At 41.5% G+C, this 10,927-nt stretch overlaps 2 non-coding genes across 2 annotated transcripts; both read left to right on the forward strand.

The window, feature by feature from the left end:
• The first annotated feature begins 207 nt into the window (after positions 1-207).
• Positions 208-327, forward strand: LOC138140981 (5S ribosomal RNA). Its single transcript, XR_011162883.1, has one exon. It is a non-coding gene; the product is annotated as a 5S ribosomal RNA (ribosomal RNA).
• Positions 328-10,491: 10,164 nt separating this feature from the next.
• Positions 10,492-10,611, forward strand: LOC138140982 (5S ribosomal RNA). Its single transcript, XR_011162884.1, has one exon. It is a non-coding gene; the product is annotated as a 5S ribosomal RNA (ribosomal RNA).
• Positions 10,612-10,927: the final 316 nt, after the last annotated feature.

Genomic DNA, 10,927 nt, shown 5'->3' on the forward strand with positions numbered 1-10,927 from the left:
AGATCGCCAGTCCGTCTAGTAGTCTCTCTTGTCGTTAGAGCGTGACGTGGTGGTTGTTGTGGGATTTCCCGTTAGTTCGGTCCGACGTCGGTCGTCAGAGGGTAAGTGCATACGGAAACGAAACGCATCGCGTTTTGATGTTCATATTCGTGCATCGGAATGTTAAAAGCAATATATTTTACACCAACGATCACACCTAAACACCACGGCAACGGCCATACCACGTTGAAAAGCACCGGTTCTCGTCCGATCACCGAAGTTAAGCAACGTCGGGCGCGGTCAGTACTTGGATGGGTGACCGCTTGGGAACACCGCGTGCCGTTGCCCCCCAACACTTTTTGTTTTTTTTTGAAATCCATAGCAACCACCGAACCGATTTGTTTTTCGTGCAGGTATTCGGAAACATGCACAGACCCGTATAATGTAGATTCATAGCTTTAAGTACTAGATAATTAAGAAAACAATTTTTTTTGTCGATTAATTGTAAACAATTGCAGAATAAAAACTCGTCAAACGGTAAAGGTTGTCGTTCGATCACCGAAGGTAAGCCACGCGGGCAGCGGTCAGCACTTGGACGGGTGACCGGTTCATTATATTCCTTCCGTGAGTTTAACAAAGATAACATATGCAAATGTCGTAAGTGCGACGAGGAAGACGGCGATCTTTTAATGTAAAAAAAATATATATTAGGTTACGCGTACATGCCACTTTGACTGCTGCTTTATTTTTTTGGTTTTTAAATAATTAGAGATCTGAATTCAACATATCAGTTCTATGTTATAATGGACAGACAATGTTGTATTCTTGGCCCCTAACACGTTAAGACCAACATAAAAACTAGAATAACTTACCATTCGTTAAACGTTAAACAATTTCGAACCACGTTTTTTTGAGCTCGAACAAACTCATAACACAACACTCATTTATTAGTCACTGGACCATTGTAAAACGAGAAGAGAGAAAAACCATGCGAAACTATTTTTAAAACGAAGAGAATAAAGGTTTTAAATGGTAGGGCTGTATGACAGACTTGTCAATTATCGTGGGGGGTACGGCTGAGATTTATGACGAAATCGAGCGGCGCCGGCGGTCGGTCACTTTCACGAAAGAGGTCTAAACACGGGTCGTTTACGATACCCTCTGGTTACTAGAAAAGTTCTAGACAGATGTTTGTCGGCTTTTCGAGGTATTTATTTGTGAGTCCAAAGACTCAATGGAGTAATATCGGACTGAAATTCCAAGATTTTGCTGTGTAATCCAAAAAACTATGTTCCTCGTAACATTTAACGATGTGTTAATTCAACTATTATTTTAATTTTTCGTATACGTATTTATACTAAAAAGTACAGCGCTTCCAACAGTGAATTGTGAATTGAAAATGTTTCAAAGAAAGATCGATAGTTTTGAAAAAAATTACATATTAATAAATTTAGATAGATTTAGAAGTATACATTGCACTTACTTTTCAAAATTATTGTACTTCTGATTTGGTTGAAATAACATAATATGTAGCAGTCATAGTCTTGTGTACATTGCAGTCGCGGCTGGTGTTGGGTAAAACCTTTATTTTTTAGGGGGTCATTACCCAAATGACCTCATGGACCAGCCGTTCCTGTTAGGTTTTATATATCAAATTGATTCGTCTGTCTTTTTCATCATGCCTTCGAAAAGCGAGCTCCTGTTTCGCCAAAGTAACTGTGACGTCAATTAAATACGATAATAAAATTCGGTTTTTCCGAACTTATTGTGAGTGAGAGCAGTGAGAGCATCTTCTTTTCGTATCCCACCTCCACCCGGCGGCAGTAGTGCAGTGCTTATCAACATAATTACCGGCGTCTCGCCTCCACATTTTGACTTTTTTGTGTTTTATGTGTTCTCTAAGTCCAAAATTTTTAAATTTTTAAAAAGAGATTGCGGTACTATTCCTGTTGCTGAAATTATAATAATATATTTATTAATTTTTGTATTATATGTCTGTGTTATATTGTGTGAATTTGGAACAGCTATATCTAAAAGATATGCTTGCTTTTGTTGTTTATTTAAAATAATAATGTCTGGTCTGTTATGCTGAATGTGAATGTCAGTTAAAACTGTGCGATCAAAATATAATTTGTAATTGTCATTTTCTAAACAACTTTCTGGTTTATAAATGTAATGTGGTTGTGTATCCTTTAATAAATTGAATTTAACTGCTAAATTCATGTGTATAATTTTTGCGAATATATCATGACGTTTTTTATATTCGCTGTGAGCCAAAACGGTGCAAGATCTTGTATTGCAAATATAAAACCCTCAGCTCTTTAAAATATCTCCCATGTAAAGACTTTTGTTTTATATTTGCTATAGTGTCATATCACGAGCTCTATTGAGAAAATAATTTTTTAGTGAAGCAATTTGATTGTGTTGTAGAATTTCTAGATTTGAAAAACCCCTACCACCATTTTCGCGTGGTAAATTAAATCTTTCAACAGCAGATTTGGGGTGATGTTTACAAAATTTTGTAAAGAGAACTCTAGTTTGAATATTTATATTCTTTAAATTAGTTTTGGACCATTTTATAACACCAAAAGAATAGATTTAATTTGATTTGATTGATTAATACCTAAATATTTATAAAATTCTCCTTTATTTAAATTTTTAATGATTTCTCCTTCTTTAGTTATATATTCTAAATTTTCGTAATGACCACGACATATTGATTGATTTTCAGTTATTGTTAAGTTTTATGTCATCCATATAAAGAAGGTGATTTAATTTAATATTAATTTTATAAATTTTAAGAATTTTAATTAACCATGAATGTGGTACTGAATCATAGGCTTTTTTGTAGTCTATGAATTGTTGTTGCATTATTTTCCAAACGTTTGAGACTTAAAATATTCGTCAAATGTTCTTCTTTTTTTAAATCAGAATACCCCTGACAAATCCGAACATTTTGTTTTGCGGTAGATAAAAGTAAACATGGGCCAAGACAGAATATTAATATTCGGTGTGGAATTTTCCTGCGTTCTTGTTCATTTCTATCGAAGTGCTCACGAAAAGTTGTGAATATCAACACTTTGTAATTGTCGTAGTGAAAAATAAAAAAGATAGCTATGGGGCACAACTTATTTCGCACTTCATTAGAAAAGTAACAGTATTAAAATAAAAAAAATATTTTTCTAAATTTCGAACGTTAGGTCTATCCTGACCAGCCGCCAATTAGTGGTATTATTTTATTTTTTGCTGTTTTCCACAATAGTTATTTTTATATTAAATCATTGATTCAAAAAATTGAAATTAAAAATTCAAATTTTTGAAGGAACTCTGAAGTTTCAATGCAGTGACCATGTTGCTAGGTAACTAATAAAAAACAGTGCGTGAAATGAAAAACAGAAATAGTCGTATGCGTTTTGTATGGTTTCTATGGTTTCGATCTTACTAACAATGCAATGAAAATGACCCACTTCAGGCACAGATAACTATGCGTGAATTTCAATTTTTTGAATCAATTATATAAAAACAAAATTGATTTGGCGGCCGCTACACAAAAGTGGTGGGAGGCGAGAACCTGTTTCCGCCGGTCAATTTTAAAATTAATAAATTTTCCCTGGATACGTATTCGACTTATCCGGTACGAGTTATTTTTAAATTAACTTAATGGCCCGTTGCTCTTGTTCTTTTTACATTGAATATGCGATGTTTTGGCATCGTTAGCAATAGTACAATACTCACGCATTTTTAATCTAAAATTAACAAAACTTGAATGGATCGGGATTATCACACTTCTGAATTGAAGTTTTCATTCGTTTAAAATATAATTGATAGTAATACGTAATGCGGATTGCCTAAACGTTGCTTCCATCACGTCAACATCACACATTCACGTTCGCCCGTAGAAATGGCGTGATGCACACGAAATCGATCCAAAAAGGCTCATAATATTTGTGTCACGCGAATCTACGTCGAAAACTAGAAAAAAAAAAAATTCAATTCGAATTTCAATAATCGAAACGATGCGTCGTCGATACTAAACGTAGGTAGTAACTAAAGTGTGATCGGGTGCGATAAAAGTGTCCGTCAATAATCATCATCCGACAATCATTTAATAGACGAACGCTAATTTTTGGCACTCACTCGGACGACAGAACCAGTCCAGACGGAAACCGGGGCGCGGGGTGGGTGGGTGGTTGTATGTCCGTGAATCTGTCCGGCGCGCGTCAACATTTCAGTTATCGTCGCGAGAGTTAAAACGAAAGGTGGTTAGTGTGAAAGTGACGTTTTTTCGTGGAGACACGTTACGAAGGGTGAGTACCTAATATAATATAAAACCAACCGAAAACCCACAATAGTGCCCCGGTTTATTATCGTGAATAGGTGTTTGGTAAATATTTTCTGTATTCCAACTAGCAAGTCTTTTATCAAAAAACTCCGGCAACATGGCTATTGTGGTATTGTTGATACCACCTAACTGAAGAACTTAGTTAATAACTAAGTCGACGATTTTATCGGGAAATTGAACGGAGAAACAAAAATAGCTCTTAGCGACAGTTGCCTGAAGTCGCAAATAACGGCGATTGACGAAATCACGTTTTTTTTATTTTAATTCCAATGAACAATACACAGGGTCACAATTATCTGTTATGTATTCTATAATGTTTTGCAAAGTAAATAATGTGAGTTGTCATGCGTAATATTAATTAGCTAAGTAATTTTTGCAAGTATTTTATGTCAGATATGCAATGTATAATAACGTAATGTTGCAAAGTATTTTAATTTTTATGCTAGGTAGAGATAATAACTCGACAATAACTCTTCTCTAATGAAAAAAAAAATAGAAAATGATTTAGGAACATAAAAAATCTCATTAAAACAGGAACAATTGAAATTAAAATAAACATAACATTCTGTACTAAAGTACAGTTTTGTTCACTCCTTTTTTCAAAGTCTTCTGTCCTCTCATTTGCACATACTGCTATTCCAAAACAGTGAAATTGTCTGTTTCAGGGAATCCTTAACGTTCCTTGCTAATGTCAACAACGTTTTCGATGAAACAAAGAGTCGGAAAAATGTCGGCTCATTGTATTCAATAACATACGCGACTACAAAACCATCTGTATCATTTGTAGGAATCGCGGTTTTTTCGATGAGAATTCGTTCTAATTTTTTCTTTCTTAAAAAAGCTAAGTAATTTTAATTTCACTAAAGATGAACATTTAGGCTATATGCTGGGTAATGCAAATCCATCAACCATCAACTAGGTTGTTCAGCAGATGTACGATTGTTTATTTGATTTCTTCTTCCAAAGAGTTGTATTCTGGCAAAATAGAAATTTATTCATAACATAACCTCAATCAACTAAATTATTTCGAATACAATAACCACATAACTACAAGTTGGATAGGCATGGGTGCAAAATACCGATAATGCATGAAACCTAATAATAATAATAATGACATAATAAAAGTTAATTAAAAATCGCTGTTTCACGTCTTTTTCTTTTTTGTTCGAGAGTTTTTGTGGTTCTGAAAAGAACCGTTTATAAATGTGTCGAAAACGAAAAACATCTATTTCGAACTGGTGTACTTGGTGACGGCTTTGGTACCTTCGGAGACGGCGTGCTTGGCCAACTCACCGGGCAACAACAGACGCACGGCAGTTTGAATTTCTCTGCTGGTGATCGTCGAACGTTTGTTGTAGTGTGCCAGACGGGAAGCTTCAGCGGCGATACGTTCGAAGATGTCGTTCACGAAACTGTTCATTATGCTCATAGCCTTACTAGAGATACCGGTGTCGGGATGGACTTGTTTCAACACCTTGTAGATGTAGATGGCATAGCTCTCCTTCCTCCTGCGCTTCTTTTTTTTGTCGCTCTTGGAAATGTTCTTCTGAGCTTTCCCGGCCTTCTTGGCTGCCTTACCACTTGTCTTCGGCGGCATTTTTCAATTCAATTCGATTCAACAAACTCGCGAACTGCTCTGACTCGTGTGCGTGCGTTAACTTTGCACCACCACCTTTCTGATAGGTAGTGTGTTCACCAGAACCCCACCTGAAAACGGGCTCCCACCAATCGTCACGTCCTATTCTCCTATCACGGAGGCTATAAATTCGAAGCACAGCTACCAGCTTTTACAATCGACGAGTCCCGTCCGTCAGTTTTATTACTTCTCGTGGTGTCTAACGAACGAACTTAAAATGTCAGGTCGCGGTAAAGGAGGTAAAGTGAAGGGAAAAGCGAAATCCCGTTCGAGCCGTGCCGGTCTCCAGTTTCCGGTGGGTAGGATACATCGTCTTCTCAGAAAAGGAAATTACGCGGAACGCGTCGGTGCAGGAGCTCCCGTCTATTTGGCCGCCGTCATGGAGTACTTAGCCGCCGAAGTTCTAGAATTGGCAGGAAACGCTGCCCGTGACAACAAGAAGACACGTATTATACCGCGTCATCTGCAGCTGGCCATCAGAAACGACGAGGAATTGAACAAACTCCTGTCCGGAGTTACGATCGCCCAAGGCGGTGTCTTACCCAACATTCAGGCCGTACTTTTACCCAAAAAAACCCGAGAAGAAACCTTAAACGAACGATCGATCCATCTCCGTGGCGAAAACTCAAAATATCGGCCCTTCTCAGGGCCACTATAGCTTTTTTTTTTCGTAAAATGACCGATGCATCTTTTCTTTTTGTATTATTATCATTTACGACTGCAATGCCAAAAGGAAAGCAAGGGGTGTTTACGATCTTGGTACATTTATCAGGTAGTCAGTTAGTAATAATTGTCCGTTGTTTCTCGAAAGAACATCATGTTTCTTTTTTTTCCTCTTATTTTTATTTTGTGGTTCTGAAAAGAACCGATTTTGTATTTCGTATTTTATTCTGGTTTTCTCGAACGGTGAAGAGCGCCAGGAAATTAACCTCCGAAACCGTAGAGGGTGCGTCCTTGACGTTTCAAAGCGTAGACGACGTCCATCGCTGTCACGGTTTTACGTTTGGCGTGTTCCGTGTAGGTGACGGCATCTCGGATGACATTTTCCAAGAACACTTTCAGGACTCCGCGAGTTTCTTCGTAGATCAAACCGGAAATACGTTTCACGCCGCCACGACGAGCCAATCTTCTGATAGCGGGTTTCGTGATGCCCTGGATGTTGTCACGCAGGACTTTGCGATGACGCTTCGCTCCTCCTTTTCCCAATCCTTTGCCTCCTTTACCGCGACCGGTCATCTTTTCAGATTATTTCAACTGACACAAAATACCTGCACACCTCGTCCCTAGGAAGTCAACTACCGCAAAATTTCAACTAACGGAGCCTTATATAGATTCAACGGTTCACCATCGACCAATCGACGAAGTCAGCCGTTGACTTTGTTCACGTATAAAAGTACAATTTAATATGGCGGAATTTTTAGTACCCGTTTACCTTTCGACGCGTGCACGTCTAACGATCGTCAGAGTCGATTTTAATAATTGTCAGTTTTGTTTTTCATTCGTTTCATTCGAAATGGCCAGGACCAAGCAGACCGCACGCAAGTCCACCGGAGGAAAAGCCCCCAGGAAACAACTGGCTACCAAAGCGGCCAGGAAAAGCGCTCCCGCCACTGGCGGCGTCAAGAAGCCCCACCGTTACAGACCTGGTACCGTGGCTCTGCGTGAGATCCGTCGTTACCAGAAAAGTACCGAGTTGCTCATCCGCAAGCTTCCCTTTCAACGTTTGGTGAGGGAGATCGCTCAGGATTTCAAAACCGATTTGCGCTTCCAAAGCTCCGCCGTGATGGCCCTCCAGGAAGCGAGCGAAGCTTACTTGGTCGGTCTGTTCGAGGACACGAATTTGTGCGCCATCCACGCCAAACGTGTAACCATCATGCCAAAGGACATCCAACTTGCCAGACGTATTCGGGGTGAACGCGCTTAAATTTTTCCACATCGTGTTTCGGAAGAACAACACGAAACACGAATTTTATAACAAAAAAATCGGTTCTTTTCAGAACCTCAAACTTTACAGGCAAAAAAAAAAATATATCGCCCTTCAACCGGAAATGAATAAAATAAAAATGTCAATAATCGGTCGGTCCTCTCGATTCGGGTTGGGTTGCGGTCGTTCGTAAAATTTTATTGCATCCTGTCATCACCTACCTGCCAGCTGATGCTATCTATTTTATTTGGTTTCGCCGTAAGGATAGTTTTATTTCTTTTTTTCGTCGTAGATTATCGTGTGGCCCTGAAAAGGGCCATTTGTGCGTGCCCCGTTGCCGGTAGTACGATGATGACGTCGGAACGAGGCACAGCCGAACGAACATGAGTCGAGTATCCATCCACGTTTCTCACTTTTTCCTCTTCGGCGAAGCGGCCTTTTTCACCTTGACAGGAATGGCTTTGGCTGTCTTGGGTTTGGGTGCTTTGGGTTTTTTAGTCGGACCAGCCTTGTTAGATTTCTTCGCTTTGGAAGGCGATCGGGGTTTCGGGGCGGCTCTAGTTTTCTTTTCTGCCGAGGAGGCGGCCGATTTCTTGGCTTTCGCTGCGGCGGCGGAGGCAGCGACGGCGCTCTTCTTTTCGGCAGCAGTCTTCTTCGCTTTGGGGGAGGCTTGTTTTTTGGCTGTCTTCGAGGAAGCCTTGTCGGAAGTCGTCGCGACGGCGGTACGTTTGGCGGATGATTTTTTCGTCTTGGATGCGGCGGACGAAGCGGGTTTCCTCTTGTCGGAGGCGGAGGCGACTTTGGCACCACCGGAGGTGGACGAGGCGAGCTTGAACGAACCCGACGCGCCCTTACCTTTCGTCTGAACCAGAGATCCCGACGCCACGGCGCCTTTCAGATATTTCTTGATGAAAGGGGCGACCTTTTCGGCGTCGACTTTGTAATTTGCGGCGACGAACTTCTTGATGGCCTGAAGAGACGATCCTCCGCGTTCCTTGAGTCCCTTGATGGCGTTGTTTACCATCTCGGATGTCGGAGGATGGGACGGTTTCGCCCTGGGATTTTTCGCTTTTTTCTCTTTCTTCGCGTGGGATTGAGGGGTGGCAGCGGAACCGGTGGTGACCGATGATGCTGTTTGATTTTCGACGTCGGCCATCTTTCACGTTAAAACGTTAAAAGTTAATAATAATTATTGAAAAAACACTTGCTCACACACGTACACTTCGAGCACCTCGTGAACGAGAATTGAACAAAAAAATTTTCTAAGTCTTTATAAAATAGTCGCCACTGCGGACGGAAGACTGAACGCGCACCGCGTCCGCCGTCGAAGAAATTGCAGGCCTCGGAATCGTTGCCCGCGTGATGGCATCGTCCTCTTTCCTCGATCACCATCGCCACCGTGTGATCAAGCTGGCCGAACTCGGTTTCCGAAGTTTCCCTGGAGATAGCGAAGTTCGTCTCGGAACGTCGGTGGGTTTCGAATCAGGTACACGCCCCTCCAACCACCAGCCCTAAATCCGGGTCGTCACGGTTTCGATTCGGGACCGACGGTTTACGTCGGCGGTGCGGGGTAGACGCGTCGATTCCGGGAATCCATATTTCGTTCGCCGAAATATTGGTCCATCTCTTCCCGGAATACCGCGCCACCTTCTCGATTTTACGACATCTTCGCGTCGCCAAACGCTTCCGAAACGGTCGAAGCACAGAAAGGACCTGGTGTTCGAACCGAGGCAATTCCGACAACAGGATGCCGCGAACCGCCTCTCCGACGTTCAGGTCGATCGTTTTCGGCGGAAGTTGAAACGGGACGAGTCGACGACGGGTCCCGTTGCCGTCCGGACCCTTCGGGACGGCCGAAAGTCCGTCGAGAGGATCATCCGAAAGGAGACGGTCTTCATCGTCCGACCGATGCCGCACCTACGAGTTTTCCGATATTTTCTTCGACGGATCTTCAGGTTTTCTTCCTTTCTTCCGTCTTTCTCTTCGTAATTTCGTGTCCGACCTGCGTCGTCCGAAGTCGGGGTGAAGATCGAAGAAAAAACGCCAAAAATAACAACTCGTCAGCCACGCACACCGCGTTCGAATGTCTAACGGTCCAACTTGGATTTTCGAAGATCGCCGAATCCGAGGGACGATAAATAATAATAATAATAATAATAATGGTAATAAATAATAATGTTAATAATAATAATAATGATATGATGATTATAACGATAATTATTATAGATAGGTAAATAGAAACACAGGTCTCCTCTCGAAAATCGGAACTTCCTGATATTACTTACATATTTCGGTCGATCCAAATGTGGGAATCTCGTCGTCGTCGGAGCAAGCAGCGCGGTAGGTGGGGTGAAATTCTGGATTTTCCACCGCCGCCGGCGGTCGAAAAATGTGCGACGCGGGAGATCGCCAGTCCGTCTAGTAGTCTCTCTTGTCGTTAGAGCGTGACGTGGTGGTTGTTGTGGGATTTCCCGTTAGTTCGGTCCGACGTCGGTCGTCAGAGGGTAAGTGCATACGGAAACGAAACGCATCGCGTTTTGATGTTCATATTCGTGCATCGGAATGTTAAAAGCAATATATTTTACACCAACGATCACACCTAAACACCACGGCAACGGCCATACCACGTTGAAAAGCACCGGTTCTCGTCCGATCACCGAAGTTAAGCAACGTCGGGCGCGGTCAGTACTTGGATGGGTGACCGCTTGGGAACACCGCGTGCCGTTGCCCCCCAACACTTTTTGTTTTTTTTTGAAATCCATAGCAACCACCGAACCGATTTGTTTTTCGTGCAGGTATTCGGAAACATGCACAGACCCGTATAATGTAGATTCATAGCTTTAAGTACTAGATAATTAAGAAAACAATTTTTTTTGTCGATTAATTGTAAACAATTGCAGAATAAAAACTCGTCAAACGGTAAAGGTTGTCGTTCGATCACCGAAGGTAAGCCACGCGGGCAGCGGTCAGCACTTGGACGGGTGACCGGTTCATTATATTCCTTCCGTGAGTTTAACAAAGATAACATATGCAAATGTCGTAAGTG

The sequence above is a fragment of the Tenebrio molitor genome, unplaced genomic scaffold (genome assembly GCF_963966145.1).
Source record: "Tenebrio molitor unplaced genomic scaffold, icTenMoli1.1 SCAFFOLD_703, whole genome shotgun sequence".
NCBI lineage: Eukaryota > Metazoa > Arthropoda > Insecta > Coleoptera > Tenebrionidae > Tenebrio > Tenebrio molitor.